General features: G+C 42.3%; 1 protein-coding gene and 1 long non-coding RNA gene across 2 annotated transcripts in view; one reads left to right on the forward strand and one right to left on the reverse strand.

Moving 5' to 3' along the window:
* The window catches only part of LOC132824974 (proline-rich protein 5-like), a 128,063-nt gene extending 127,357 nt beyond the window's left edge, over positions 1 to 706 (reverse strand). Inside the window, exon 1 of the mRNA XM_060839905.1 lies at positions 336 to 706. The gene's annotated coding sequence lies outside the window, so the exon portion shown is untranslated. The remainder of the gene's footprint in view (positions 1 to 335) is intronic.
* LOC132824976 (uncharacterized) lies at positions 93 to 15,698 on the forward strand. The gene is made up of 3 exons (XR_009645728.1): positions 93 to 739; positions 6,875 to 7,144; positions 15,609 to 15,698. It is a non-coding gene; the product is annotated as an uncharacterized LOC132824976 (long non-coding RNA).
* The last annotated feature ends 11,180 nt before the right edge of the window (positions 15,699 to 26,878 follow it).

Here is a 26,878-nt window from a genome sequence, read left to right on the forward strand (position 1 = left end):
TTATCCAGCACTTATGCAAATGGGAAACTGCATTCCGATGCATTTAACACAATACTGCGGTGCCAGGGCAAGAGCTGAGATTGTCCCAAAAAAAGCCTAATCCCAAATATTCCAGTTTTAAATTCATCCAGGACATGGGTCCTGGGGAGGGGAGATGAAAGCCCTCCAACAGCACCTAACCATCCCAGCCTTTTATCCTTGACACCTCCCCGAGCGTCCACTGTGAGATTCCCGAGCACTCGTTTTCAGCAAAGCAGCGATTTGTTAGTGGCGAGGTGGGAAAAAAAATTACAGCGAGTCCGCCGACAACATGCCCCAGTCAGTGTTTCACCTACCGTAAGTTCCAGCCGCTGCAGACAGCAGCAGCGAGTTCCCAACAGCAACAGTCATCAGCGGCTCCTGCAGCCCACTACAAAGATGGGATTCATCCAGCGAGTGTTCATTCACCAACTCCGTCAGTTTCACCACCATCAAGGAAGCAAATCCATCCGGGAGAGAGGGGTTTCCCTCAACGTCCGCTTACACGAGAACAGTTCTGTCTTGTCCCTGCATTTGAATGGCTCTCCATTCCTCCCTCCTCCTGGCTGGTTTTGCAGCCGTCCGGCGAGTGTGAAGATGTTTTGAAAGCGGGAGGGGAGAGTGCTGGGGGTTTTCAGTGCTAACTGCACTGGAGTGTGGCCAGGAGAGGAGACTTCAAGGCAACATCCGCCCCAAACCACAGCGGCATACAACACAACTGGTACGTCAGAACGAAAGGCCAAGATATGAATAAGTGATTAGCTTTCTACAGCTTCGTTTTCTCTTGTCTTTTAATGCCATAAAGACTCTGCTCACATAGCTCTTATTATTGTATTCGTGACGGCAGAGGTGTTCACAAAGGGTAGTTTGTGAATTTACCCTCTACCCTAGAGTGCAGCTTTTATTTAGCAGAATTTCATTGTGCTTGTAAATGGAGTTTAACACTGTCATTTTGTCACTTCAGCAACTTGTCGTTCTGCTACACTTTAATGTCCTCAAGCTCCCCAGGATTGACAACAGCACAAAGACTGATGGTTACTCAGCCCCTTCGTTGACTATCAGTCTTTGTCAAAGAGGTGGGGTTTCTGGAATTCTTGGAAGGATGAGAGAGAGCTACAGAAAGATTTAGTGGACAGAAATCCAGTATTCAGGAACTGGAGCTATGAAGATGTAACTGCCGGAGGTAGTTTGAGTCCAGGAGTATCTACAAGAAGGCAAATATGGAGGAAGGCAGAGTTCTCAAAAAGTTTCAGAGATAGAAGAGATTTCAGAGATGGGTGGATCTGATGGATGCCAGAAGGAACTCAAAGAAGATAATAATTTTCAAACTAGAGGAGTACATGATGAATGGGGCTTGAAATGAGTTAAGATGCAACAGCAGATGTTTGGATTAACTTGGATTTCTGGAAGTGGGAAGACATTGGGATAGTCTTGAGGTAATAAATACACAACTGAGGGTTTGATAGTAGATGAGCTGAGGCAGGTGCAGGGATGGGCAATGACATGGAGAGATGGTGCCGAGATGGAGTTGGGTGTTTTCAGTGGAGATTTTGAACCTGCTGTATCTTTAGATAATATCAGTGAGAATATAGAGAAGAGAAATCGGTGGCAGCCAAGGATGGATCTTTGGTGGAATCCACCGATAATGGTGAAGATCTACATAGAAAAGCTACTGTGGGCTATTTGTCAATCTCTGAATGGATAAGAGTAGGGCCATCTCAGGGCAGTACCAATCAGTACTTTTTTTGTTTATTCTTTCATGGGAAAGAATTCTTTCATTTGGGGCAGCACAGTGGCTCAGTGGTTAGCACTGCTGTCACACAACACCAGAGACCAATTCCATCTTTAGATGACTGTGTGGCATATGAATATTCTCCCCTTGTTGGTGTGGCTTTCCACCTCATTCCAAAGAAATACCGATCAGGTGGTTTGGCCAATGCTAAATTACCCAGAGTATGTCAGGTAGATTAGCTCTGGGAATTGCAGGGTTACAGGGATAAGGTGGGTCTGGGTGGGATACCATTTAGAGGGTCAGTGTCAGCTTGCTGGATCGAATGGCCTGCTTCCACATTGTAAGGATTCTATGATTCTATGAAGATGATGTAATTGACAAGGCCAGCTTTTGTTGCCCTTGAACTGAGTGCCTGTGAGACAATATTTGATGGCATGATGAGTAAACCACATTGCCCTAGGTCTGGAGCCACATGTAGGCTAAATCAGGTAAGGATTCCCTAAAGGCATCAATCAACCAGGTGGGTTTTTACACTATTTGGCAATAATTGTGATGATCACCATCATCAAGGTTGCTTTATATTCAAGGTTTCCTAATTGAAATGAAATACCACCATGCACTAGATGCAATGAGTAGGATCAGTGTTCTCAAAGAGTTTTAGAGCCGGAAGGATTTCAAAGATGCTAGAAGTGAGACCATGGTGGAATTTGAATAAGAAAATAAAAATTTGGGAAAATTGCATTTTACCAGAATGGGATTTGAACTCATATCCAAAGAGGATTAGCCTGGATCCTTAGATTACTAAAGTAGTGACACTACCACTACACCAGCACTGAGGAGAGATGTCACAGGAAGACACTATGGTCAACTACATCAAAGATTGCACATAGGGCAGGAAGGATAATGATGATTCATGCATGGTAGCAGTGTCAGAGGATTTCATTTGTGATTTTGCTTTGGGTTATTTCAATGCTTTGGCAGTGGTGGGAACTGATTGGAGAGTTTCATTGTTGACATGTTTAAGCATGGTGTTGTGGGTAAGATGGGTATGGAATAGGAGGCAACAGCTTGGTAGGAAGGAGAGGTTGGAGATGGGACAGTTGCTTACAAAACATAGAGGGGTCAAGGGATGAAGGCAGGGAGGAGAGAGAACCTGAGGAGAGGGAACTGTTTCTAAAATTAGCCAGCATAGAGGCCAGCAGGGCCTCGTTGAGTCGTCAGTTGTTTGGCACTGGGATAGGGAGAAGAGAGTGGGTCTTTCCAACGTGATGAGCTCCAAGAATGTGTGTGAGAAGGTGTGACATATGTTAGGGAATTAGGTGAGTTTGAATTTGGTAGGGAAAAGGTCAGGACGACAGAGGCTGGATAGGTGTTCTCAGTCTGACAGAACATAATATCTATAAGCATCATGTACTTGGCATCAAAGGTGAAATAGATGGTGAAAAGGAGATTTACATATACAATCAATGTTAGAATGCTATTGCGTGAGAGTCATTCTTCAAAACCTTCACTGCCTGTGTGCTAAAGACGTTTCATGTTTCCCTGACTGCAAGTTGCCAATCCTCATGACCTCAGCAGGGTTTAAGATTGGTTGTGAATGATCATTCCTGAAGAAGGGCTCAGGCCCGAAATGTCGATTCTCCTGCTCCTTGGATGCTGCCTGACCTGCTGCGCTTTTCCAGCAACACATTTTCAGCTCTGATCTTCAGCATCTGCAGTCCTCACTTTCTCCTATGAATGATCATGTACAGTTTTGGAAGTGGACAGTAGAACCCTATATTGTTTGATGTCTTCTGGCAAGGTTGTGTGATAAATGGCTAGACTAGTTATTCACCAGGTAGACATACATGCCACATGTTATTGGGACTTAGACTTAGCATCAGGAACAGAAAGGCGCAGCACTGTGAAGTGACTGACATGGTTGAAGAATCTACATTAGCAACCCTATAAGACTTTTGAATCCTTTTGAAAGACTTTTGAAAGATGGATACTTCACAAATGAAAAAGACGTCTCTTAAAGCTTTACCTAATAGCAGCTAGGTATCATTCAAATGTCCACTTCCATGCTTGGGCCACCCTTCATTGGTGAATGGGAGCAAGAACAGTTTTCAGGCAGGAAAGAACTCAAACGGTCAAACTAAAATGACATTAATTGACACCTGTTTGCAGGAACATATGGAGGACATGAGGATACAGGACAATTGAAAATCCTGTGACCATCAGTGGTTGTAATTCAGTGTGACAAGGTATCGCTTGCTTTTGGCACCCCTTTCACCTGTCATAGAACAAGTAGCAAGATGAACATCACTCTAAAGATTTAACGATTCTGATTATTTAAAACTGCAGCAATGAAACATTATTCTCTTTATCCCTTCTCGTTTCACAAAATTATCTCCAGTAATTCTGTTGTAAGTATCCACACCGATAAATGTGAAATAATGAATACTTTAGAAAATCTGAATTCAGCCAGCAAACCTATCATTTTGTTACTCACAAATCAGAGTAGTTTGTTAACTATTGAGTAATTTGAGGCTGTAATTAATGGTGAGTGTGAATAGTATTCAGAGCAGATGATTGAACTGATAAACAGCATTGTACTCGGAAGTGCTTTGTTTGAAAAGTCAACTTGCACAATGAAAACCAAATGAGTCCATCAGTTTATTTTTATGACTCTCGATAAATGTTTCAATGTTTAGAGCTGTTGACCTATTCCATAGGTATGCAATGAAATGGTGCACCCAATATACCTTTTAACAATCTCCTAGATATTAAGGAGAGACACCACGACCTGCATAACTTAGAAACCTTAACTTAAAAAGCATTTGTAAAATAGGATCATGTGGCTTATAATTGAATGATCTTCCTTGTAAGAGTTTTGTGTGTACCTTCGCTTGTGGCTCTTTGATCTTACTGAAACCTGTTGGTTGTCCAGTGCAAAGAGTTGACCTCAACAAAGTGTTGCAGACTGGCACATTCCAAAGTCCAGGACTATGCTAAGGGACGCACTACAGCTGCCACCAAGGAACAATGGGGAAAGCTATAAGGTCTTTCTCCCAAAATAAAATGATGGACTGTTACATTTCGAGACTCCCACATTACCTAAATGGGAATGTAAGTGGTTTCCTTTCATTACCAGAAAACACCTTTTTGCTGCAATTGGATTGAAGCTATAATGAGGAGTGTCAAAATTCCACTGTATTTTCTGCAAAGTCTGTACAGACCTGTTTTGTACTTGTTGTACTTACTTATAGATAATTTATCAATAAAGTATACTTTTGAAGTAAAAAAACACTAGGGAGGATTCAGTGCCTGTAGTCAGTGCACCATAATGATATGCTTGTAAGAAGTTAGAAAACACATGGGATATGAAAATAACAATTTATTTCACCAAGTGCACATAGATTTTATATAAATTGCTTCCTCACTGTTTCTACTCTTCCCATTTAATTTCCAAAATAAACCTCAAAGATAAGCAAAATAGTGTAATTTTTCAAATATATTGGGGAATGGAAATATTACAATTTGTAAAAACGTTTCTCCAAAGGTTTTGCATGGCTAAGAGTATGCTATTTACAAGGTGGGTGAAGAATTACTTGTAACCTGATGCCCTGATTGCTACGTGTAGCTCAATAATCATAAGTAGAGAAACTGTACATGAAGGGGTGCTGGACCAAACCAGTGAAGTGGTGGTTCCATATTTGAGATAGAGAGAAAGGAAAAGAGAGGGCATGAGGTTTATCAAGTTAAAGCCAAAGACTGAAAGACAGGCTTGAGAAGTTGAGAGATAAAGGATGATGGAAAGAAAGAAACCATTTGGGATAGGAGAGAAAGGTTATGGGGGAAAAGGCAGGTCATGAACTAATGACAGGAGTTGTGTGGGTGGTGGATGGAGACTAAGGGAAGCATAGGGATTCTGTACAATGAAGGGCTGAGGCACTGTGAAACAGTGCAAGATAGACTGCGTGAGAAAGTCTGAGGGAGAATTGTGCAGTACATGAGGGAATAAGGTGGCTAAAATTGAGGATTATAGTTATTACATGTGGCAAACAGGGTTATCATTTTTTATGGTGAGATAAAAACTAGAAAAATGCATTAGAAAATGAATAAGAAGGCAGAGTACCAGACATAATGAGAATGTAGAAGAAATGTAAAAGGACAGAGCTCGCATTGAAATTTTTGAAAGACATTTCTAAAGTCTTTTTGGACTTTGGAAAGTACTTTTTGGAAGATGGAATGACATTGAGAGGTGTGAGTGAACAAAGAGGTCTTGATTGTGAGAGATGGAAATTTCTTCATAAGGAGTTGTTGAGCATGGTCACATGGAATATTTGGGACATAGACCGACATATTTAAGGGAAAAATTAATAAATAGAAGTTTACCAAAGCCTGCTTCCTTTATTATTATTATGTTTTCATCACACTTTATTGTAATTACGTTCAAATTTGTTGCAGCCATAGATTCAGAAGAAAAACAATTAATTAATTGGTTTAATTTGTTTCTGGTAGATTTTTTCCAATATACTAGCCACTACATATTGGTCACCGTGCACATATCACAAACCATTGCTTTCCCAATGTTCTATTACTGTAACATTTAAATGTATCAAGTATCACAACAAAGCTTTCTTGAATATGACATTGGATCCTATTGCACAATGGTAGTGTTCCTTCCTCGGGATTAGAAGGCTGAGCTCCACATCTCACCTGCCTGAGAGACGTGTCATCACGTGCCTGAAAAGACACCACCTTTGTAAGAGATTCAAACTTGCCATAGTAATGGCTGCCAGGGGCTCAATGTGGACAATTGCATTTAGAAATGCCTCTAGGTACTCACTGAGGAGGTTTCAGTATTTGTTGTCTTGCACTTGTCCTGCTGTGAGGAAACATGGTATTGCTGTCAATTTCAAGTGCTAGGGGTACTGTACATGTTATGTTTACTGCTATTGACTTTGTGAGCAGGATCTCTGCATCTGAAACATATCAGGAAATTGACACACGTTGTCTAAAGTTCACCAAGACATGACCAACACATATTCCACAAGTTCTTTGAGAATTCCACCTAAAAGAAGTCTGTACTACGATACTCCACCTTTAGAGATACTTTTAATCAAACTATTCCAACAGGTTATGACTTCCCTTTGAAGCTGAGAGGACGTGAAGCTGGGACACAATCACTGTGCCATAAGATTCCCAAACTTTAACCCAGAGTTCCGGATTATTGGTCCAGTGTCACGTCCCCCTGCTCTACCTCATTGAAGTCTTCAAGAGAAAGAGAGTGACTGGTCATGGACAACTTGCCAGGTGTCTCACTCTGTCTGAATGAGAAATGAAAAAATGACACAAGGCCAGGCAGAGCAACATCAACTGCAGCAGAAGACAGGGACAAGAGATGAAGTAAGTAAGTTGGCATTCTTCCACTCTTCCCTGAGTTTAATACTAATTTGAGTAAAGGAACCTCTACACCCAGGCGAATGAGCTTGCATTCAGGCAGTTGTACACCATTTACTTTAGCCATCTGCCATGTGACAACCAGGACCCCATATACCGTCACAGGAAAAGTGAGAGATGTCCATATATATTGCTTCATGAAAATTTGGTCTAATTAGCATTTGTGTGCTCAACCTGTAGGTTTCTGATTTAACACACGCAAGAAGACTCAAGTTATTGTAATCAGCAATTTAGAGCAAAATTACGTGCTTGAGCAGAATTTCAAACAGGCATATTTTACAAACACGGTTCTTCCTTAGTCCTTGATTCACCCTTTGGTCAAAATCTCCTCCAATTATTTCAGATGTGTCAAGAGTTCTACCTTGACCAATGTGGGATTTTACGCTGACTTACAATCATCGAATAGCCAATAGAGAAACCTCGGAATTGAGTTTCAGTCATACTGTTAGATACTTTTATGTAAAATAAAAAATTAAATGAGTAGTTTTGGTAACTAAGAGGTTAACAGCTCTTGCAATGTTTGAAGTAATTTTCCCATCCCCAGCTGGGTAAACAAACTCAATCAGACACCGATGAAGTGCAGGCAAGTGTCTGACGTTAAAATATGTTCAATTTACACCCATGGTACCAAGTAGATCCATCGATAAGCTTCATTCTGAGAACATTCTAATTGACCTTGACAGATAAAACAAACATGTTCTACCATTTTATGGACATGAGGAAATGAGAATGTGTCTCCATTTGATAGATTGTAGAATATGCTTAAGTGCATTAAATATTCCTGCAGGAGAAGGAGCAAGCATGTTTTGAGATATTAGTTAATGTAACATTGCAAATCCACAGATTAAAGTTCTTGATGCAAGTGAGGGTCAAAGGAAACTGAATTGTAAACTTTCACAGAAATTTATAAATAATTTATATAATTGAAAGTGAAAAGATATGTATAAAAATGTAGCTGCAGTGTGGCTAAGGTCACCAGAGAAAGGTTGGTAATATGATGTTGAAGTGGTTGCTGAAGTGACATGTTAGTGAGGCAAAGCTGCACAATAACCTAGAACAGAGCAAAATCTCTCCATGGGACGTTTCCATTTTAGAATTTGGTATTTCTTGGAATCTTTGTGATAATTTGTTTTCTTAACACGTAGCAACCTACGTTGAAAGAAATGCTGACAAACAGTTTTAAAGAAGCTGACAGGACAAGAAAAACGGTACAACCTAAAATAGCCTTGATTAAAGGCACATGACCAAGACTACTGCGTCAGTAACGTGGAAGTTAAAATCCTCTTTCTGACACTGAATTTGTGGTTTCATTAGAAATCAGAAACCCAACATCCTGTGGCATATCATTAAAAAAAATAAATATTAGGAATGGGGAAGGAACTTAGTTATGACTTAACCAGCATCTATACCCAAATGTTATTATACAGACAATTTTGAATTGAAGTGCAACAAATATAGTCAAGACATTTTTGAAAGTGGAAGAAAATTCTGATATTACAAAATACAATGCTGGAAATTTCTAGGAATTTTTTTGTGATGTATGATCTCTGGAGTGAGCAATAATTCTGAAAAGTAAATTCGAGCTGAAAAAGTGACTTGTCAACATTCCATGTTTTAAAACTTTTACTGTTACAAATGACTGGAAAAGCACTGTTGACTAAACATTATGTTTTTTTTGTTAGTAATTTACACTTTAAGTCACAGATAAAGCTTGCCGATTTAACTTTTAATATGAACAGAAATCTCCCACTATGATTATATGTTATGCTGTCCCTTAAATGGACACTTCATTCTCTGGAACCTGTCTAAAATTACAGTCTTCTCAATTTCTGATAGCTTGTTTCCTTTTCACATTCCCAGTCTGAAATCAATTTCACTGAGCGTAATACTAAATATTCCTTCCCTGTCACTGAAAGTAGGTAAATCTTTCCTACTCCTTTAATTCCTCATGAACTGTTGGCTTTAATTTTAGTTTGGCTAAGTGTCAACTTAATTGATTTTAATGAGAGTTTTCACTGTGAGCTCAGGTGAAATATTCCACTGTATCTTAAAAATTCACCTCATTAGGTATTTAACCTGCCCCACGGCCTTCCTTCACACCCAATTCCAGCCCCACTAGCTACATTTGGGACAGTTCAGCACTGGTGGGATATTCTAGAATGGACTCGCATCCTTGGTGCTGGTACCAAGACAAGCACTGATAGCCCAGACATGTTATGCATGGTTCCTGACATTTGCTCAGCATATTGGCACCACGCTTTGTGGGGGTGGGACCTGGAGGTCCTGGTGGACAGAGTAATGCAGACAGAGGATTTTGTCTTACCCCAGGATTGATAGAGGACACCACAGCACTAGACCTTGCCAGCCTGGTCAGTGCACCCTCGGAGGTGCTGGAGGAATGGACACCAGTGTAGGAAGGGGTCAATGTCCTTCTCTGCTCTACCAGTATAAGTGCCGCCATCTTGTTTCTGATACCTTACACCCTCACATTGTCTCTGCTGCTGTTCTTACCTCCCACAAAAAGCTCATGCTCCACTGCTCACACTATTGCTGCAACCCCTTCTCTCACTCCCTGTCACTCACTGCAATCCCCAACCACAGTAACCCTACATGCCCTCTGTGCTCCCAAGTTATTTACTTGGGACACCGCCCCACCTGTAGTAACAGTATCAGCTGTGCCACCCACTTCCATCTGCCTCTCTCATTTCAGGAAAAGATTCACAAAAAAGGAAAAAAGAGTCAAGACAGTGGTGAGCTGCCTGACATCTGCCTTTTCCCCTGTTATGTGGAGAGAATTCTGACTGTGAATGCCCCAAGTGGCTAACAGACCCTTTCTAAAGAAGGCTCCCCCTACTGTGGGACCCCCAATCGAAGGCTATCCATTTTGATTTGATGGAGGCATACTGATAACCGCGACCAGCTTCCTGGCTTTGTGCCTGCGCTAAATAGCAAAGCAATACAGCCCTACTGTCAGCCTAGTCTCTCTGGCTGAGGGCAGAAAGCAGACAAAGGCAAGGCGTGGCAAAGTAGTGATTCTACAAGCATCCAGATAGACTCAGATTGAGTGAGTACTACGGTGGTAAAAGGACAATTTGGAGATGCAACCTGGTCCACAATGTTCTTTCTAAGCTGTGCACTTGCATCTGCCTCAAGGTTCTATGCACGGTGATTGGTGTCAGCATGGCATTTGCAGCATTGACTTCCAGTTACATAAGTCATTGCAACGCATGGACTTCTGAAAACTACAGGGAATGCTGCTGTCCAGTGCATAAGCTAGGTGCATGTTCTTGATTGCAATAACCTTGCTGTAGCATCACAATGATAGTTACCAATGCACTCTGAGGAGCAGCATTGAAGTTCAGGAAGTGTACTGTAAGTGGATTGAAGTGTGATGTGCAGGTTCTTAGAGGCATTCCCTGAGATGTTGGGATCCTGGTGTCCATGATAGAACTCCTCTGGACCAAATGGTGATCTAAAGTCAACAAGTACCTACAGTGATTTCCAGGTTCAGAATCAGAAATCGCACAACACCAGGTTACAGTCCAACAGGTTTATTTGAAACCACAAGCTTTCGGAGAGTAGCCACTTCGCCAGGTGTGGTCAGTGTTCAGAATTCTAGTTGGCTAGTTTGTTTGTGTTATGTGGTATGATGGGAAGCTGTGTGTGAATGGCGTGAGCTGTATGATTAATTAGGTATTAGCAAGCAATAAAATCCCCTCAATGGCAACTTTGCATAACGAGAATCTGCCTCAATACCGAGAATTTAGTTCAAAGGGTGCAGTGAGTCGTCCCTGCTTGCCAGACTTGTCATGTAATTCTGCTATCGTTCTCACTATAACCAATATCAGTTCGGCTCCTATAAGATTCTGCCCTATCTCTTCAATCTGAATGCGAGTATAGTGAAGAGCAACATTTTTCTACTTAAAGTGTTCTTTACTTCTTGGACAACATCACTTCACACCCCAACAAAACTGCAGCTATCTATTGAGTTGTAGATATTTAACATTAAACGTTAAACATAAAAAATTTATCTCAGAAATGACTTATTTTACCCTCTTCCCCTTGGCATTGTAAAGCATGTTAGATTTGTATCGAGATATGAATGCTAATTAAATAACTAATCTCAGAAGTAAATGGATTAATAGCATAGCTGTTTATAACCCTACACCTATAATACCTGTATGGGATTTCAGGAGACTCAGAGTGTACACATCACATACCAACAGGCCACTACTAATGTCCTGAAACATAAATACATTGCACCTTCTGAATATTCTTTTGATCTCCACCAATCAGAGCACCGAGACAAGCAAACTGCAGACCCCGGTCATAAAACTGCTGCCCACATATAATAATCTCACTGACCAAATGATACATGAGAAAACTATAAACCTAAAAATGCTAACACTTCCTGTACCTTGCATTTTGAAAAATATTGTGATTCAGCATTTGGAACAAGAAAAATATTTTCAATGACTCTGCAGTTGTTACAAGTTACCATTGAATCCAGATTTTTGCAGCATCTGAAGGAAACATTCAAGGAGTAACTGTGCAGAGGCAGTAGCTTCTATTGGAACAGCACCAAGATCTTTGATGAGTCTCTTCTTTCTCCTTCTAAGCATCAGCCATTAGGAGCACTGTACCTCTGAATCGGAAAGTTGTGGGTCTTGGAACCAAATTAGCGTGGAGTCTTGTGGAGGTGAAGGCGCCTTGACAGTGACAGGTCTTTCCCCATGATCAAAGACCTTTCAGTGAAAACCCCATCCACTGACAGCTAGCAGTCCTTCTCTCTTCGGGGTGGGTCACTGAGGTGGTGCTGGCTGCTCCTGGGATTGAAGTGGGACCCAAAGACAAGACATCAATAGCAGATAGCAGACTGCCAGGTGAGTGTTGCTGAGATGGGGAAAGGTTCAGCAGAGAACAACAGGGTTGGATTTTAACAGCCTACACAGAGCCCCCCTCCCACCCACACCGCCCCCTTCATAATCTCTCGATCGGTCGCTGAGTGCCTTTGAAGGAGGGGCCCCTCTTCTGAGAGTCTGAAAACAAGTACTCTCCCCACCCCATCTCAGTGTGTGCTGGGCTCACAACAATACTGGAAGTGTTCATTGCCCACATTAACTCCTCAGTATTGGGGCGGGAAGGACAATTCTGGGTCTTGCCACAGTGGACTTAATTGGGGTGGAATATGGAGTGTGCTTCCTTCCCGTAATGGCCTCTGCCACCAACTTGCCCAGTGGAAGGACACAAGATACTGTCCTAGGAGCCGAGCATTGAACACTCTAGGCTGACAGTATAATATAGCACTGAGGGGGTGAATTACTGCTTGAAGTGACGACTTTCAGATGAAAATGATAAAATGTTATGACATGGGGTAAACCCACCTGACTAATTTAAACCAGCAACACAGAAAAAATTTATCCCATGCAGTAATCTGTGAAAATCCGACAGGCCAAGAATGATTTAAAGTAAAAAATTAACAACTTTATTTCTTAAAATATAACAGAGAATGATTAACTAATAACTATTTACAACTTCTTCCTCTAACCTATCTTTTACTTTCCCTTCTATAATACTAGTCCAATAAAACCCCTGATTTAGATTTACTGAAAAATTCTAATTTTGAAACCAGCCCGCGGTCGAATAGTCTTGTTGTAGATTTGTTCTCCAGGTCGGGTATTGATGTTTTTCTCTGTGCATACTCCTTCTCTAAACAGGTACTTCTCCGAGAGTTCTCAGTAGCAGTCTACAATGTTTGGTCTTTTGACAGTTCTCCCCTCAACTGTTCAATTTTCCATGGTCTTATACACCCAAAGCATTGGATTGTGTCATTGGCTTTTAAGATTGTCAATATACTCAATTCAAACTTGATTGGGGTTTGTTTTTTTTGGGGGAATAATTTAAACTGCTTTAGTCTCCAGGCAACCAGCTACCCTAACTGCTAGATGACATGCTACATTGTATCTTGTTCAGAACACTTGGTGCTGACTGCTAGTTCTGCTAGTTTTTAACTTGCTTCTTCATAACCAAAGCAATGTTGCATCTTTTGTATCAGAGGCTTTAGTCTGAAGAACTGGGATTTGCCTCTGATATTCCGGCCAACATTCTTCTCATAGATCGATATTGTTCTGATCACATTGTGGAAGCTGTGTTTGTGAACGCACTTGGCTGCTTTTAAAGCACATCATAACATCCCATGACCATGAAAGATGCTGTATAAATGTAAGTTTTTTTCTTTTTCAAAGATTGGTTGATTTGGTACTTTATGTTGTACGATTGAAACATGAACTATTGGATTATTTCCCAGTGAGGAAGAAATAATGAAGGAAATTAATATTTGCTAATCACATGTTAAGAGTTTTACACTTCATACCACATCCATGGGTTTCCCAAGCATCTGCAACTTCCCAGAGGCAAGCAAGATGAGAACCCAATTGAGGAGTGGAATTAATCTTAAGACAATACTGCAATAAATATTCAGTACTCGCAGCTGCTTTCTTACCTGTTGGTGGGAGGAGATTCACAAAACCTCTGCTGAGAGCTTACTTCCTGTGCTGTTAAGAAGTTTTCTCAATTTTAACTAAGTCTGGTGTGTTGCTGCCTTAGATTGGACTCTGGTTGGGAATGTGACCATCAACAGCAGCAATGGTGGCAGAGTCGAAGAACTGGACACTAGAGAAAGCAGCAGCAAAGAAAGGACTGACAGACTGTGGACTCACAGACAGTACTGTCAGAGAAGGACAGGCAGAGGTTTCCCTAACACATCAAAACAGCAGTGTTTTAGGAGGCCCCGCTGGTTGTGTCAGGTGGTGTCAGACATCTGCAGCATGTTGCTGGCTGGAGCAAGTGGTTACATGTGGTTGTCAGAAACATCCCAACCTTTCAGCTTGTGGATCCATCTAGGGCTCTGTCACAGACTAATCTCCCAGTACGCAGCATAACAATGCATAAGACAAGTAACTGATGGGATTTTGTTTTGTCAGGACTGGCAATTACGTGACATTTTCCTATGATGATATTAGTCTGAATAGGTGGGTATTTACACTGAATACTTACATTGATTTTACTTAAATGAAAGGTGCACTCAACAACGAACACTCTTCCATACACTCCAGAGAAACCAGGAGTACTGATCGACTGCGAGAGTGTTCCCTCCAACAATGTGCAGCCAAGGTGCAACTCTGAATAGATCCCCCCGCAAGCACGTGCCAGATTCCCCAGGAGCTGCCTTAATCCGTTCACACAACGCCAGGTTAAAATCCAACGGGTTATTTGGAAGCATTAACTTTTGGAGCGCTGCTCCTTCATCAGGTAGCTGTTACACAGCTTCTTAAGTCCTCTTCAAACCTCCTGCTCCTTAATTTAAATCAATGTCCCATAGTATCTGACCCTTTTTACTAAGGGGAGAGTTTATTCCATTCAACACATCTATGTTCCTCATAACTGTGTACACTTCGATTAAGTCCACCCTCAGCCTTCTGTGCTCTAAGGACAACAACTCTATTCTATATAGGCTCTCGCTCTCTGGCTGAAACACTCCAGTCCATGTGACATCCTGTGAATCTTTTCTGTATCCCTTGCAGTGCAATCACATCCTTCCTGTAGTGGGGCGACCAGAACTGCACATAGTCCTCCAGCTTGTGTAGAGACTTGTCTCTACATCACCGGCCTGGCTACTGAAATGCTCAGGACAGCTATCCTCTGACATCCCAGTGCAGTACTACAGATGGAGTGCTGCATTGTCAGAAATAAGTACAGGATTTTCTGTTCTTGTTAATGGTGGACAGGTGGTGGAAAGGACATATAAAGTATGCCCCTGCACACCACTGCCTTTCTGCCTCAATCTGAACCAAGTGTTGAGCAGAATGGCCTAGGGCCCATCACTAACTGAGGCCTTTCAGTGTCTGTCAGTGAACACTTAAAGGCCTCATCCTGCTTCTGGCATTGATCTGACTGCATGTGGCCTGCTGCATGTCATTGGTCCTCTCCTGGAGTGGTCAGTCCCTCCATTAAAGGCGTTGATGCCCAGTCAAGAGACTAGATCATTGGGAAGACAAGTGCCTCCTGAGAACCACTCACTCTTTTGCCCTCTTCATGTGAGCCTCGCCCCATGAACACGACCCCCCCCCCCCCCCACTCTGTGACCTGAATCAGCGTCAATCCTGGGACTCCGGGGGTGGGGGATTTGGGGGATGGTGTGGCATGGATGCAGCCTTCTCAGTATCTCCAAAGGGAGATCCACCTGTGACTCTGCCACCACCTGATTGGTATTTGGTTTGGCAGATTTGGCTCCAAAAACGTGGCACTGTGGGTCTCTGCAGCTCTCCAGCTGGTGGCACACCACCAATGGTTTCACCGGGGCACGCTGTGGTCACTTGGACATGATCTAAATGCAATCCTTTCTTTTCAGTGGAGCTATTCACCTGGCGTCAGCTGAATGAAGAGGTTGTACCATCCTTTTGTCAGCATCTGAAGCATAAGACTCCTATCTCCTGAGCAAGAAGCATTACAGTGCAGCGGGTGTTAAAAGAAAGGCTTGTGATTTGTTTTTGTTGCTGTAAAAACACCAGGTTAAGAAAGAATTAAATTGCGAATCATTAACTCCTGAAAATCTATGTGTGTCTGATGGGCCATCTCTACTGCTGTGGAATTTCAAGCCACTCTGTTTCCATTAGAAGCATTATATAGCTGTGTTGGATCTTTGATAATAGAGAGCTGAACATAGGAGCTGGGGGTCATGTTGCGGCAATAGAGGACATTGATTAGGCCACTGTTGGAATATTGCGTGCAATTCTGGTCTCCTTTCTATCGGAAAGATGCTGTAAAACTTGAAAGGGTTCAGAAAAGATTTACAAGGTTGTGCCAGGGTTGGAGCTATAGGGAGAGGTTGAATAGACTGGGGCTGTTTTCCCTGGAGTGTCGGAGGCTGAGGGGTGACCTTATAAAGATTTATAAAACCATGAGGGGCATGGATAGGATAAATAGACTTCTTTTCCCTGGGGTTGGGGAGTCCAGAACTAGTGGGCATAGGTTTAGGGTGGGGTGGGAAAGATAGGAAAGAGACCTAAGGGGCAACTTTTCACTGAAGGTGGTACGTATACGGAATGAGCTGCCAGAGAACATTGTGGAGGCTGGTACAATTGCAGCATTTAGAAAACATCTGAATGGGTATATGAACAGGAAGGGTTTGGAGGGATATGGGCCAGGTCCTGGCAGGTGAGACTAGATTGGGTTGGCATGGACGAGTTGAGCAGAAGGGTCTGTTTCTGTGCTGTACATCTCTATGACTTCCCCAGGCAGCTCAAGAAAGAAGTGATGGAAGCAACATTTAAAAGGCATCTGGATGGGAATATGAATAGAAAAAGTTTGGAGGGTTATGGGCTGGGTGCTGACAGGTGGGACTAGATTGAGTTGGGATATCTGGTTGGCATGGACAAGTTGGACCGAAGGGTCTGTTTCCATGCTGTACATCTCTATGATTCTATGATATGAACAGGCACAGATTATACTGGAGAGTTGGAAATGAAGAACTTCAGCAGAATGTATGACGTTCAGGCCTCCATTCAGTGACCATCTGATCTGACTGTTCAGTTGTCAATTTGACCCTCGTCTCACTGCCTTTGTTGGACGCACTGTGAGTGATGAGCCAATTCTTTCAGCATTGTTAATGATTTTGGACATTGTCAGTACTGCACTGCCAAAAGATGAACAGCACTGGCTGCAGAATGTTGAGAGATGCGGAAGAGAGCAGAACAGGTGCTTCCTGTTTCATGAGAACCTAAGAATGTTCTTAGTCATGCGGTGAACAAAAGAATCCCAGGTTTTCCCTCCATGAACCCACAGTATAAATGGCTTAACATTCAGAGGACCAAAGGCAGAGTGGTGCTCAGTCACTGTTGGGAATTTGTTTAGCAATGTAAATACAAGGAGTTTTTAGCTCTGTTCACACTGAAACTCTGTCAAGCAACTGGACTCTTACTTACATCTGGTATTAGCCTGTGAACTAAGCGGACAGTATAGTACATGCAAGTGATAGAGGAAGAATGGGAAAATTACAGTTTAAAAATGACTTAGTGTTTTCAAACATATTTCTGTGTACAAAGACAACCTTAAAAATTAATGGATCTCAACAGTTGGCATTAGCCTTTTTTACATAATGTACACATAATCTGTTGATTTTATTTGTGTTTTTTAAGGAAAGGCTGAAGGATGGTGAGGGAACTACTCAGCTTTTGTATACAGTGACATGTTTGGGTGCTGCTAGTTTAAATACAGCATGGATGAGGCAAAGAGTGATGTTTCCTCAACATTGCTCCTGCCTCAACCTCATTACAGGATCTACTAACATGTGAATTGTGACATTTCCATTTCTCATAAGAATTTAAGATATAGGAGCAGAAGTAGGCCATTCAGCCCATTGAATCTGCTCCTATATTCAATGGGATCATGGCCAATCTGATAATTCTCAACTCCACTTTCCTGCCTTTCCATCATTTCCTTTGATTCTTTCACTGACTAAACATCTGTCCAGCTCAGCCTTAGATACACTTTATGACCCAGCCTCAATAGCCCTCTGTGGTAAAGAATTCCCCAGATTCATTACCCTCTGAAAGACAACAACCATGACTGGGGCTAGGAATGGATTGAGAAGCTGTCTTGATTTGAAATGTTGGTGCTCTGAAGAGTAAGGAGATTATATGAGCACTTAATTTTTTTAGATTAGATTATTTACAGTGTGGAAACAGGCCTTCGGCCCAACAAGTCCACACCGACCCACCAAAGCGAAACTCACCCATACCCCTACATTTGCCCCTTACCTAACACTACGGGCAATTTAGCATGGCCAATTCACCTGACGTGCACATCTTTGGACTGTGGGAGGAAACCGGAGCACCCGGAGGAAACCCACGCAGACACAGGGAGAACGTGCAAACTCCACACAGTCAATCGCCTGAGGTGGGAGTTGAACCCGGGTCTCAGGCGCTGTGAGGCAGCAGTGCTAACCACTGTGCCACCATGCCACCCAAAACTGTTACTGCCTTTTAATGTTCAAGCTTTTAAAGTTGAAGTCCAGTGATTTAATATCGTTTTTGTTTTAGTTACAGCTCAAAATGTGCACCACTTTCTCTCCTGTTCTTGAAAATGCAGTCACAGGTAGAACGCTGGGCTTCAATATACACTGTGGATAGTTACAAACTATTGAACTGTAGGCGGCATTACGGTGCCCTTTCCATCAGGAGTCAGAGGTAGTGAACAGGTAGGAAAACTCTGCCTGACTTCTCCCATCCACTCTCTTACAAGCTCGGAAATACCACAGACAAGTGATAGAATAAAGACGAGCCAGCCAAACCAAGAACGGAAGATGAGGCAGTATTGGGAGAAAATAAACAAGGCACCAGTGGAGAAAAGTATAGATAGTGCCTAATGTGGTCAGAAGAAGTTTGTACATTGTCGATGGAATACTGAAGGAAGAGGCTGTTTAGAAATACAGGGTGATTCCCGTATCCACGGAATCCATTTCCGCGGTTTCAGTTACCCGCGGTTTACTACAGCACATTCCAGGGAACGTTCCAAAACCAGGGCCCAGGAGGCTGCCAGGAAGAAGTGTTTCCCATTTAAATGAATGGGTTATATATTCCCACTCCTATCCGCAGTAGATCTTGCAATGTAACCCCCAGGAGTACAGGGTGACTATTGTTTTACAGATGCATTGTGTTCGTCACAGCCTTCAAGTATGAAAATTATGGATAAACTGAGTTTACTTCTGGCTTAAAGAGCCATGGCAAATGTAAAGATCTGCAAAACTCACAACGTTTCTCCAAATAGTTACACTTCTTGTGCAAAGGAACATTCTTATAACCCTGAACATGACCTTGGCTGAATTTCATAATTGGCAGCATGTGATGTTCAATTCATTCATTTTACTGCACAGAAAATCAAAGGCTGGCAAGGACACAATTGAAAAATTCTGGCTTCAGTGCATAAACTTGAGAGACTGGAAGCATTGGGCAAACGATGGAGCTGTTATACTGCCTTAAAGCTCATTGAATGTAGTAAAAATATGTTGTACCCTCCAGAGCTCTCAGACTGACCAAGAAATTACCAAACACAACATTGACTGAGGGCTAAAAATCAATTATGTATGGGAAGCAAAAGTTGATGGAGGACTGAATAAAGTTTTTTTTTCAGACCACAAAACTCCAATTGAATTTATCAACTCTCTCCCAAGACAATAGACATGTCATCAAAATCCTGGAGGGTGCTTGGAGTGAGACCTATGTATGAAATCAGATTTTTCCTAAGATTTTTAAAGGTTTAGCTGACAACCTGTTATTATTAAGTAACTTCCTTGCACAGAGTGTGATATGATTTTAGAACTGATATCAAAAAGGTGGGTTTATCAGTGCCACACAGTCAGGCTATAAGACAATGGGCTAATTTCTCAAGCTTTCTTTCAGCCAATTACTCCCTTAAAGAAAAGGCTTTTCAATATGAAGTGGTGCTGTTACCTGAGTCAATGACTCACTTCTGCCTTTGAAGTAACATGTGTTTTAGATTTCCACCCAGGCAGTCCGCTTTTAGTCAAATTTAAAATTATCACCAGCTCTTTAGTTAGTAACATCTCATAAACAAAGAATATAAAATGAAGGGAGTGAAAATCATGCTGGGTAACGATGTCAAAAAGAAGATAATTATGTAGAGGTTAGTGTTAGGTGTTAGCATGCAATGGGTAGTATGACACTGGCCCCCTGTAGATGCCCCTCTTGTTATGCAGTTCTCTGAAGCTTGTGGAACTGAATATTAGGTAGTCAACTTCACTGAAAGGCCAGTTTTATATATTCCCATTCTGCTGCCTCTCACGTCAAATTTCTATCCCAGATCCTTATTGATAATAAAATAGAAATTTAAATAAATCAATTGTATCTATACATAAAAGCATATGTTGGGTGGAATTTTAAAGTATGTCTACATTAGTCATTTGTGATCATTATGGCCAAGGATTGGACGAAATGGGATACTTTGCCACTTTTACACCATATCTCATTAAGCACTAAACAGGCTTAATTAGATTCAAAATGTGAGCCATAGCGTCAAACTTCACTGAATTTTATTCCAATAATTAAGTTTAGTGTTTAAAGTGAACAGCTACTATGTCCATTTCTACCTTCACAGCTCAGGAATTCCGATGATCCCTTTGGATGACATTATTAATCCATGGTACTTTGGTGCTGCAGACTGGTGGGTTTGATCTAGATGGAAGTGGGGTTGCCTCCTACTAAATAGGACTCCTGCACCTGGCAGAGACTTTTGATGAAAGGCAGTTCCCAACAGTAGAAAGAAAGACCTTATGTTTATGCAATGGCTTCTACATGCTTAGGACATTCCCCACATCAAATGAATTTTGTTTTTGGAGTGTAGTAATAGTGGATCTGGAGAAAAGTGGAACAGTCAGCTTCAGCACAGCCTTACCCTGCAGACAGCATTGAGATAGGTGAACTAGTTCAGCAGTTAAATAGAGTTCAGAACTTTGGAAAAATTTGCCTTCCATTCTATAAAGTTTCCAGGGATCTTTATTTTTAGTTTAGAATTAAAAAGGACCAAGTTTGAACACAAAATGGCACCTTATGCAATGGCAGTCCTTTTAGTTTTGTACTGGGCAGCATGGTGGCACAGCAGTTAGTGATGATGCCTTACATTGCCAGGGACCTGGGTTCAATTCCTAACCTTGGGTGACTGTCTGTATGGACTTTACACACTAGCTCCGCCCCCCCACCCCGTGTCTGCGTGGGTTTTCTCTGGATGCTCCAGTTTCTTCCTGCAGTCTGAAGATGTGTAGATTAGGTGGAATAGCCATGCTAAATTGTCCAGGGATTTGCAGGCTAGGTGGATTAGCCATGGGAAATGTGGGGATAGGGTTGGTAGGATGCATGGAGGGACAATGCAGACTCAATGGGCTGAATGGCCTCTATCTGCCTGTCGGAATTCTATGAAATCTCAGGCTAGATTATACAATGGCGCTTTATATCCAGTGGAGAGACTATTCCCACTAAGACAAGTCAGTAATGAACAAACTAAATGCTAACATGTAGCATAAACAATCTCTATGCTTTAGCTCCATGACAATTGTTTTAGAGACGTTCCGATGTAAAAGCATGAAGTACAGCCCTGGTTGCTCAGGGGCAGTGGTTAAGTGACATTGCTTTGATCCTGGTTGATTGCCAGCATTAAACACAGTCACGGTCTGATGTGAATTGCCATTCATCATCGTGCTTCCACGAAACATAAACAGGCCATTTATTTTTACATTTCATAAACAAAAATACAGATGATGCAATACAGACTAAGAGTATCTCAATTCATACCTAGTTCCAGAGTTGCTGTTTGTATACTTCAGCTGGTCTTATTTCAGAAATGTAGCATCATCACCCAGATTTGAGGAAGGGTCACTTGATCCGAAACATTATCTCTGATTTCTCTCCATAGATGCTGCCAGACCTGCTGAGCTTTTCCTGCAATTTCTGTTTTAGTTTCTGAGTTCCAGCATCCGCAGTTGTTTCAATTTTTATGTTGTAAAATCAGTCAGGTTTCCCTCTCTCATTAGTTCATTGTGATGACTGCTGGAAATTGCAGATCTGTGACAAGGATAGAGTTATGTTTGGCACAGTATTCGCATGGTTAAGTAGCTTGAAAGTGCTGGAGGAGTAGTCAGCACTGCTGCCTCGCAGTACCAAGGTCCTGGGTTTGAATCCTGTAGAGTTTGTGTAGAGTTTGCGCATTTTCCCCGTGTCTGCATGGGTTTCCTCCGGGTGCCCCGGTTTCCTCCCACAGTCTAAAGATGTGCAGGTCAGGTGAATTGGCCATGCTAAATTGACTATAGTGTTCAGGGATATGTAGGTTAGGTATATTAGTCACGGGTAAATGCAGGCGAGTGGGTCTAGGTGAGTTACTCTTCAGAGGGACGGTGTTGACTTGTTGGGCTGAATGGCCTGTTTCCACACTGTAGGGATTCTAGGATTCTGGGTTTCATGTTGAAATAAATTGAGAAAAATCAATCTGAATAACTGCTTTCACACTTCAATGAACTCCGCTACACCCAGAATGAATTAGGAATCGTACAATACCTGAGGCAAACTAGATGAGTCTTTTGACTATTTCTTCACAAGATTGTAGATTGTAGCCATGTACATTCAAGGAAACAAATGAAAGGCTGATAGATAAGTTTATTTGGAGTTCTTCACATAGTCATTCAAAACTGGAAGAGGGAAAGAAGTAAGCAGACAATGACAAATTGTGAAACTGTAGCTTGATATTGGAACACAAACTTAACTCATCCCATTCGGATTATCCCAAAGATCTTCCCGAAGAATTTGAATGGAAATGATTGTCCATATTCTGAAACTGAGCAACAACAAGCTGGGGGAGAGCTGAGGTTCTCCACTTAGGAACAACTCAAATCAGAGAGTAGCTAATGGAGCAAATGTTAACTGGATCTTCCATGCCACTGAAGTAGACAATCCAGCTATCCTGGGGTCGGGCAGTTACAAAGAGCTGCTGTTATCTCAATGAGCCACGAGGTAAAGGAGGAACACCAAATGGATGTGTTGCAGATATTGAAATTCTAAAGGCAAAGCAAAGACATACAGAGGTCTTGACAAAGAAGGAAAAAGAAGCTAATTTGAAAAGTTCAGGCAAGTAAAGAACAGTTCCAGAAATTTACAGCACTCCAAGATAAAAGAGAATGAAATTGCTGACCTTGGAAGGCTGAAAAGCTGACTCTTACAATTTTTTGGCTAAGTGCCAGTTGTGTCGATGTTTTTGGGGGAGAATCCCACCATGAGGCCTAATCAAATTTCTTGCCACACCATACCAAACTTGGTTCATTAATGACCCACCCTGCCCCTGTGTCCCTTCACCATTCCATGCCCATTTTACCACATGCTTTTCCTGGAACAATGTGACACTCAGTGGACACCTGGTGAAAGATTGTCATCTGTTGTGCCTTTGGGAGGTCTCTGTGTATCTGGTCAAGCATTGGGTTTCATCAGCAACATCATGACACATAGCCACCAAGTTAACAGAGCCACTCCTTCCAATCCATTGTCTCCCTCTGGCTGCCACACAGTTTAGCCATCCTTTGCTACATCAGGTCCATAGACACTGACTGAGTCCCTAAAACTCTTTCCCCAAAGCCCAGTGGTCACCAACATCATTGTCCAGTAGGGAAAGTCGCACATAGGCAAGCAATTGAACAAGAACAATCATTAACAGCTAATAAAAAGGAACAAGATACAAACATGCTGTAGTTCTCTCCGACGATGCGAACCAAGTACTGTTGTCCTGACCTTGACAGTCCATGATGATGTTGTGCACCCAGCTCACACTTACTGGAACCAGGGGTCAGCTAGCTCCTGTTTGCCTTGTAGCACCCAACATAACTGTGCTCTCTCATCCACAAGGAAAGCTTCCTGTTCCCCTATGTTTACATCCTTCACAGAAGACAATGGGTGTTTCCCTGGAGTTTCAGCATCTATTGTACCATCTCAGTGCCTGCTCCAGGGGTAGTGCAGAACATAGCAGGCCAGGGTGGTCTGTACAGGTCACACTGGCAGCCATAGTGTGCTCCATTATGGCCCTGGTGGCAGACTGTACCACCTTTACGAAGGTGCTGTGCTAGCTGAGTGATCAAAACATTACATCAAAATGGGGCGCCCCCTGCTCTCCGACCTCCTTCCCATCCCCGATTCACCGCACCACTCCATTTGCCATTCTATTCAGTACAGCCCATCGCCATACTGACATGATGTATGCAGCAATGTTCCCTTCATCCCACAGCTCCCTTGGAAATTCCCCAAATGGTCGGGCACTTTTACCCAGTATTTGCCTCCTTTTAAGTCATTGTCTCTATCTCCTACATCACTGAGATGCCAATGTGAGATTTGCAAGCATCAGTGCAACATTTGAATTACAAACACATTCCCTCCACACGCAATGCACAAGGGTGAAGAAATGTTCGCAAGTGAAATGTGGCTGGAGTCTGCAAGCTGGGTGAAGAACACCGTCAAGGATTGTTACAGTGAAGATGCCATCATTTGGTTTGCATTGTGTGGCTGAACTGCAGCCTCTATTTGCCCTTTCAATATCCCAGTATCCAGCAAATGTTGCCTTTCAAAATGCCGCTGAATCCACCCACCCCGTGGATTGGCCCAGCCATTTCTCAGTTGTTTTCTGCATCAAGAGAATGGCAAGGTATGTCTTGATGGACAGTGTCAGCACTGGGCTCTGCCTGGTCACCAGGTACCCAGCCTCCCGTATCCACACATACCTCTCCCCTCCCAGAGCCTCCATCTCCCGTTTACCTCACTGTATCCCAACAGCCCCTTTCCACCACATAGAGACCCACCACATTGAAATGCAGCGAACGTCAGAGAGGGTGCATGCAGCTGATGCCCTTGGATCATGCCCTGAGATGTTGCTTGTTTCTAAGCAACATGGGGAGATTCTTCAGAGCAAGCGACCAGCTGAATTCACCAGGTACTCACTTTGATTTCCAATTCAAGATTTCACAAAGACAAGGTCATGTGATGCATTATGCTAGATAGGAACCTGATAATAAATGAGGTAAGCTGGACGTTAACAAGTTGTTTAACGAGCTATAACCCATTTTAATTGGCAACTTGCTGCTACCGAGTGTGAAACCTGGCTGCTTGGCAATAGCATAAAAGATGGATTGAAATACTTCCAACGTAGAGATAGGCCTTGCTGGACCTCTCACCTGATTTGGTCATAAGACTCAGTGCAGCTCACATCGCTCAGAGCCCAATGAGGTTCCCTCAATAATGTGGAACACTGACAAGCAAAGCATTGCAAGAGACACAGCAAGCTGTTCAATTAGCAGAGGAGGCATCCAAGAGGGAGATCCTGAACCTCAGCTTCCAACTATAACAGCACACGCTTCAAATCGCGGAACTTGCAAAGAGAGAACGACAGCACTGCGTTCTATCAGTAAATGAGCGAACTGCAGCGTATCCCAATGATTTATAGGAGGCCAACTACAAACTGCGAGAAATATTGGAGAGTTTAAAAGAGGAAACAGACAATGCAAGAAACTGAGCCGAGCCTGCACAGCAGGAAGCTGAAAATCTGGTGGGAAACAGGCACATGGAGCTGCTGAAAGAGCAACATATGTTGCAGAATTGTAATTGCAGAGCTGGAGGAGCCAGGCAAGAGACATACTGTTGTGTGCTGCTTTAGCTCAGAAGAAACAGCAAAACATTTTACTTTGTAGCAATACTGTGAATATTGCCTTTTTTGAGAGAAGAAAACAACCCATAACTGACTCTGACATTGTTCAGTTTTCTATCAAATTTGATGATTAAGTTTCCCCAATTTATATATAATGAGTTAATGATCAGAACTGTTGTATTAATATATGGAGGTTTTTTTTTATAAACGTATGACATAATTTATAAATAATTACAAATTAATTTTTACCAGAATGTATTTCCAGGATGCCATGTATTGCTGCAGTGTAGTCATGTACCAAGCAACAATGTTTGAGTCCACACGTAACACCAAGGTATATACTTGATTAAGTTCCAGGTGTTGGCCAGGGGCTGCTCACACACAAGGACTGCAGCTTGTGAACTGAAGTTACCCAAGCCCCAGCTTGGGCTGGCTTCAACTGGTTCAGTTCTGAGGAATGACATAAAGGGTAAAATCCTATTTGGTGGAAGAGTAATGAGGTAATAGTACTAGTGTCCTTGGGTCAGAGCCGTAACAAAAAGACAGGCTCAGCTGATGAGCCAGAACCAATGAAGAATAATGCACCACAGCTCAGGAACATGGGCGGCATGGTGGCTCAGTGGTTAGCACTGTTGCTTCACAGTTTAGCACTGGGTTTGATTCCAGTCTTGGGCAACTGTCCGGCGTTTGCACATTCTCCCTGTGATTGCATGGGTTTCCTCCCACAATCCAAAGATGTGCAGGTTAGATGAATTGGCTTTGCTAAATTGCCCACAGTGTCCAGAAATGTGTAGGTTAGGTGCATTAGTTAGGGTAGGGCAATGGGTCTGGGGGATTACTGTTTGCAGGGTCAGGGTGGACTTGTAAGGCTGAATGGCCTGTTTCCACACTGTATGGATTCTATGATAACATAAGGAAAAAGGATAAAACTGAAGGATTATGGGTGTACTAGCAGTGAACTCTTGAGGGAAATCATCATGAAATTGAGGAGCACACGTTTGGAAGCATGGAGATAACAACAAGGATTTGGGAAATAGCTTGGCCAACATGAGCTCCCGCTCTCGGGTATTAGACTTTAAATTCTTTAACGTTATAGACACTTAATGAGTGTGTACATAGATTTTAGCCTTGTATAAATTGCATGTCTTCTCTTAACTTTTTCTTAACCAAATGGTGTGAGTTGTATATCTGTTTTCATTAAACTAATAAGGTTAATGGTTAGTTGATACACTTTGACTCTTTTCCTCTTTGTGCTGAGTCAATAACTGTTCTCAACAGCAGTATTTTGAGTCTAAAAACCCGACTATTTGAACTTTCGGAAACCAGAAGATGTAACACTATAACAAGTGGCTGATTGATAAATGCTACTTTTCTATTTTTGCAAAACCCAAAACTGAACCTCTCAGCTCAGAATTGACAATGGGACACATGGGAGCT

Source organism: Hemiscyllium ocellatum, chromosome 19, assembly GCF_020745735.1.
Source record: "Hemiscyllium ocellatum isolate sHemOce1 chromosome 19, sHemOce1.pat.X.cur, whole genome shotgun sequence".
In the NCBI taxonomy this organism is placed as follows: domain Eukaryota; kingdom Metazoa; phylum Chordata; class Chondrichthyes; order Orectolobiformes; family Hemiscylliidae; genus Hemiscyllium; species Hemiscyllium ocellatum.